Genomic DNA, 6,417 nt, shown 5'->3' with positions numbered 1-6,417 from the left:
CATCCCACCCATCAGCGTAGCAAGGCTCCCATTTCTCCATGGCCGGTCCTGCATTTCTGGTTTGGACACCTTTTTCCGCATGGCCCTTTTGCCCGCTGGGAAGCGAGACTTCTTTGGAGCGCTGATTTGCCTTTCCAGGTTGCTTGGTTGGCCAAAAAGGGCGTATGCGTTTTTTCCTGAATATATTCAGGAAAAAACGCATACGCCCTTTTTGGCCAAGGGCATCATTGTCCACGTTTTGCCGCTTTTCATGTGCTTTCAAGGGGATTCGAATCTACCTCCTGAAATCTGTTTCCTGCAATTCTGCCTTGCTTTCAAAGCCTCTTCGTTGCCTTCCCTTAATATATTTGTGGACGAGAGGTATCATTTAAAACTCTGCAGGTTTGTGAATTGCAGTGCCCCTGAGCTCCATTTTTCAACTCGCTTTTTTGGGAGCTGGCCGCAAAAGCGCAGGATTGCTTCAGGCCCTCTTCTGGTTCTGGGGGGCAGGCAGAGCTTGTGCTTAATTCTTATTCCTGATGGGAAAATAGAGTGACCTGTGCCTGTCCCAACACCTAGAGCTAGTCTCTCATTGGTTCCCCCTCTTCCCGTTCATCCTCAGGACAAATTGCAACCTGTACGGAACACGAGGTTAAAGTTGTTGATTCTCCTAGGAGGGAGATGGCTAGTAAATCGGCTGGAATGGCGAACCCGAGCCAAGGAGATGAGAAATGAGGTGCGTTTTAGAAACCTTTCCCGATCACACGGTGTACCATCTTCTGGGTTTCTCATGCCTGTTTTCGATGTAGGAAGATGCCCTTGAACCTGGAGATTTGGGACCCATGGGATGGGTACCATGCAGTATTACTTGAAAGGGTCTGCGTTGGCTCACCCAACCTCACCGAACCTCTCAGCCCCAAGAGTGTCCACCCTTATGTCTCAATCAGCTGTGGGTCTAGATATGGTCAATCCAGGTTGCATCACAGCCCCTGAACGAATTTTGTAAGAATTTCTCTCTCTTTCACTGTCTTTGTTTCACTGGTTTTGAAAAGTAATTTATTTTTATAATGGGGTTTAGCTGCTTTTCACGGCTGTGTTTATGCCGCTTTACACCCACTTGACTCACTTACAGAGAGATATCAATACATAGGTTTGAAGATTCTTACTAGTCAGATATATTCTTGTGCGGTGAATAGGATGTGTTGAGTCCAATTCACTGAAAAAGGAATAGGTCTTGTCTGTTACATATTGGGTTTGTGGAACGGTATCTGAGCTAATTTGAAACCCTTGTTTTATGCATCACCCCACCTCACCTTTCCCGTTCAGCAGCCATAGTGTGTTTTCTAAACGTGTGACTCTGTTCTGTTTTGCAATTCAGTTCAAGTGTAGCGGTTTTTACATTCCCTCTATAAGTGATATCTTATGATAAGTGTCTTTTTCTGTGTTACTTATTTCACTTAGAATCGTCGTACCTAAATCCACTCATCGTGCTGCTACTAGCCTTATGACGTGGATTTCATGGCTGAGTGATATTCCATTGTACATGAGGACCACAACTTCTTTATCCATTTTTCTCTTTCCTAGGATATTTAAGGTGTAATGAAGTGGGGGTTCTTGTCAACAGAGCAGCCCTAAACTTTGGGGTGCCTGTGTCTTGCTGATTTTTAGTTTTCCCAATTTATACGCCCATGAGTGGAAGTGCCCTATGCTCTCCACGCTGTGTTTTTTAGATGTTTCAGAACACACCGTACACTTCTCCAGAGTGGCTGTTGGCAATTTACATCCCACCCATCAGCGTAGCAAGGCTCCCATTTCTCCATGGCCGGTCCTGCATTTCTGGTTTGGACACCTTTTTCCGCATGGCCCTTTTGCCCGCTGGGAAGCGAGACTTATTTGGAGCGCTGATTTGCCTTTCCAGGTTGCTTGGTTGGCCAAAAAGGGCGTATGCGTTTTTTCCTGAATATATTCAGAAAAAAACGCATACGCCCTTTTTGGCCAAGGGCATCATTGTCCACGTTTTGCCACTTTTCGTGTGCTTTCAAGGGGATTCGAATCTACCTCCTGAAATCTGTTTCCTGCAATTCTGCCTTGCTTTCAAAGCCTCTTCGTTGCCTTCCCTTAATATATTTGTGGACGAGAGGTATCATTTAAAACTCTGCAGGTTTGTGAATTGCAGTGCCCCTGAGCTCCATTTTTCAACTCGCTTTTTTGGGAGCTGGCCGCAAAAGCGCAGGATTGCTTCAGGCCCTCTTCTGGTTCTGGCGGGCAGGCTGAGCTTGTGCTTAATTCTTCTTCCTGATGGGAAAATAGAGTGACCTGTGCCTGTCCCAACACCTAGAGCTAGTCTCTCATTGGTTCCCCCTCTTCCCGTTCATCCTCAGGACAAATTGCAACCTGTACGGAACAGGAGGTTAAAGGTGCTGATTCTCCAAGGAGGGAGATGGCTAGTAAATTGGCTGGAATGGCGAACCCGAGCCAAGGAGATGAGAAATGAGGTGCGTTTTAGAAACCTTTCCCGATCACACGGTGTACCATCTTCTGGGTTTCTCATGCATGTTTTCGATGTAGGAAGATGCCCTTGAACCTGGAGATTTGGGACCCATGGGATGGGTACCATGCAGTATTACTTGAAAGGGTCTGCGTTGGCTCACCCAACCTCACCGAACCTCTCAGCCCCAAGAGTGTCCACCCTTATGTCTCAATCAGCTGTGGGTCTAGATATGGTCAATCCAGGTTGCATCACAGCCCCTGAACGAATTTTGTAAGTATTTCTCTCTCTTTCACTGTCTTTGTTTCACTGGTTTTGAAAAGTAATTTATTTTTATAATGGGGTTTAGCTGCTTTTCACGGCTGTGTTTATGCCGCTTTACACCCCCTTGACTCACTTACAGAGAGATATCAATACATAGGTTTGAAGATTCTTACTAGTCAGATATATTCTTGTGCGGTGAATAGGAGGTGTTGAGTCCAGTTCACTGAAAAAGGAATAGGTCTTGTCTGTTACATATTGGGTTTGTGGAACGGTATCTGAGCTAATTTGAAACCTTGTTTTATGCATCACCCCACCACACCTTTCCCGTTCAGCAGCCATAGTGTGTTTTCTAAACTTGTGACTCTGTTCTGTTTTGCAATTTAGTTCAAGTGTAGCGGTTTTTACATTCCCTCTATAAGTGATATCTTATGATAAGTGTCTTTTTCTGTGTGACGTATTTCACTTAGAATCGTCGTACCTAAATCCACTCATCGTGCTGCTACTAGCCTTATGACGTGGATTTCATGGCTGAGTGATATTCCATTGTACATGAGGACCACAACTTCTTTATCCATTTTTCTCTTTCCTAGGATATTTAAGGTGTAATGAAGTGGGGGTTCTTGTCAACAGAGCAGCCCTAAACTTTGGGGTGCCTGTGTCTTGCTGATTTTTAGTTTTCCCAATTTATACGCCCATGAGTGGAAGTGCCCTATGCTCTCCAAGCTGTGTTTTTTAGATGTTTCAGAACACACCGTACACTTCTCCAGAGTCGCTGTTGGCAATTTACATCCCACCCATCAGCGTAGCAAGGCTCCCATTTCTCCATGGCCGGTCCTGCATTTCTGGTTTGGACACCTTTTTCCGCATGGCCCTTTTGCCCGCTGGGAAGCGAGACTTCTTTGGAGCGCTGATTTGCCTTTCCAGGTTGCTTGGTTGGCCAAAAAGGGCGTATGCGTTTTTTCCTGAATATATTCAGGAAAAAACGCATACGCCCTTTTTGGCCAAAGGCATCATTGTCCACGTTTTGCCGCATTTCGTGTGCTTTCAAGGGGATTCGAATCTACCTCCTGAAATCTGTTTCCTGCAATTCTGCCTTGCTTTCAAAGCCTCTTCGTTGCCTTCCCTTAATATATTTGTGGACTAGAGGTATCATTTAAAACTCTGCAGGTTTGTGAATTTCAGTGCCCCTGAGCTCCATTTTTCAACTCGCTTTTTTGGGAGCTGGCCGCAAAAGCGCAGGATTGCTTCAGGCCCTCTTCTGGTTCTGGGGGGCAGGCTGAGCTTGTGCTTAATTCTTCTTCCTGATGGGAAAATAGAGTAACCTGTGTCTGTCCCAACACCTAGAGCTAGTCTCTCATTGGTTCCCCCTCTTCCCGTTCATCCTCAGGACAAATTGCAACCTGTACGGAATAGGAGGTTAAAGATGATGATTCTCCAAGGAGGGAGATGGCTAGTAAATCGGCTGGAATGGCGAACCCGAGCCAAGGAGATGAGAAATGAGGTGCGTTTTAGAAACCTTTCCCGATCACACGGTGTACCATCTTCTGGGTTTCTCATGCATGTTTTCGATGTAGGAAGATGCCCTTGAACCTGGAGATTTGGGACCCATGGGATGGGTACCATGCAGTATTACTTGAAAGGGTCTGCGTTGGCTCACCCAACCTCACCGAAACTCTCAGCCCCAAGAGTGTCCACCCTTATGTCTCAATCAGCTGTGGGTCTAGATATGGTCAATCCAGGTTGCATCACAGCCCCTGAATGAGTTTTGTAAGAATTTCTCTCTCTTTCACTGTCTTTGTTTCACGGGTTTTGAAAAGTAATTTATTTTTATAATGGGGTTTAGCTGCTTTTCACGGCTGTGTTTATGCCGCTTTACACCCCCTTGACTCACTTACAGAGAGATATCAATACATAGGTTTGAAGATTCTTACTAGTCAGATATATTCTTGTGCGGTGAATAGGGGGTGTTGAGTCCAGTTCACTGAAAAAGGAATAGGTCTTGTCTGTTACATATTGGGTTTGTGGAACGGTATCTGAGCTAATTTGAAACCTTGTTTTATGCATCACCCCACCACACCTTTCCCGTTCAGCAGCCATAGTGTGTTTTCTAAACGTGTGACTCTGTTCTGTTTTGCAATTCAGTTCAAGTGTAGCGGTTTTTACATTCCCTCTATAAGTGATATCTTATGATAAGTGTCTTTTTCTGTGTGACTTATTTCACTTAGAATCGTCGTACCTAAATCCACTCATCGTGCTGCTACGAGCCTTATGACGTGGATTTCATGGCTGAGTGATATTCCATTGTACATGAGGACCACAACTTCTTTATCCATTTTTCTCTTTCCTAGGATATTTAAGGTGTAATGAAGTGTGGGTTCTTGTCAACAGAGCAGCCCTAAACTTTGGGGTGCCTGTGTCTTGCTGATTTTTAGTTTTCCCAATTTATACGCCCATGAGTGGAAGTGCCCTATGCTCTCCAAGCTGTGTTTTTTAGATGTTTCAGAACACACCGTACACTTCTCCAGAGTCGCTGTTGGCAATTTACATCCCACCCATCAGCGTAGCAAGGCTCCCATTTCTCCATGGCCGGTCCTGCATTTCTGGTTTGGACACCTTTTTCCGCATGGCCCTTTTGCCCGCTGGGAAGCGAGACTTCTTTGGAGCGCTGATTTGCCTTTCCAGGTTGCTTGGTTGGCCAAAAAGGGCGTATGCGTTTTTTCCTGAATATATTCAGGAAAAAACGCATACGCCCTTTTTGGCAAAGGGCATCATTATCCACGTTTTGCCGCTTTTCGTGTGCTTTCAAGGGGATTCGAATCTACCTCCTGAAATCTGTTTCCTGCAATTCTGCCTTGCTTTCAAAGCCTCTTCGTTGCCTTCCCTTAATATATTTGTGGACGAGAGGTATCATTTAAAACTCTGCAGGTTTGTGAATTGCAGTGCCCCTGAGCTCCATTTTTCAACTCGCTTTTTTGGGATCTGGCCGCAAAAGCGCAGGATTGCTTCAGGCCCTCTTCTGGTTCTGGGGGGCAGGCTGAGCTTGTGCTTAATTCTTCTTCCTGATGGGAAAATAGAGTGACCTGTGCCTGTCCCAACACCTAGAGCTAGTCTCTCATTGGTTCCCCCTCTTCCCGTTCATCCTCAGGACAAATTGCAACCTGTACAGAACAGGAGGTTAAAGGTGCTGATTCTCCAAGGAGGGAGATGGCTAGTAAATCGGCTGGAATGGCGAACCCGAGCCAAGGAGATGAGAAATGAGGTGCGTTTTAGAAACCTTTCCCGATCACACGGTGTACCATCTTCTGGGTTTCTCATGCATGTTTTCGATGTAGGAAGATGCCCTTGAACCTGGAGATTTGGGACCCATGGGATGGGTACCATGCAGTATTACTTGAAAGGGTCTGCGTTGGCTCACCCAACCTCACCGAACCTCTCAGCCCCAAGAGTGTCCACCCTTATGTCTCAATCAGCTGTGGGTCTAGATATGGTCAATCCAGGTTGCATCACAGCCCCTGAACGAATTTTGTAAGAATTTCTCTCTCTTTCACTGTCTTTGTTTCACTGGTTTTGAAAAGTAATTTATTTTTATAATGGGATTTAGCTGCTTTTCACGGCTGTGTTTATGCCGCTTTACACCCCCTTGACTCACTTACAGAGAGATATCAATACATAGGTTTGAAGATTCT

Source organism: Balaenoptera acutorostrata, chromosome 9, assembly GCF_949987535.1.
Source record: "Balaenoptera acutorostrata chromosome 9, mBalAcu1.1, whole genome shotgun sequence".
Classification (NCBI taxonomy): domain Eukaryota; kingdom Metazoa; phylum Chordata; class Mammalia; order Artiodactyla; family Balaenopteridae; genus Balaenoptera; species Balaenoptera acutorostrata.
The sequence above is the reverse complement of the archived record's forward strand: the minus strand, read 5'-3'. Positions refer to the sequence as shown.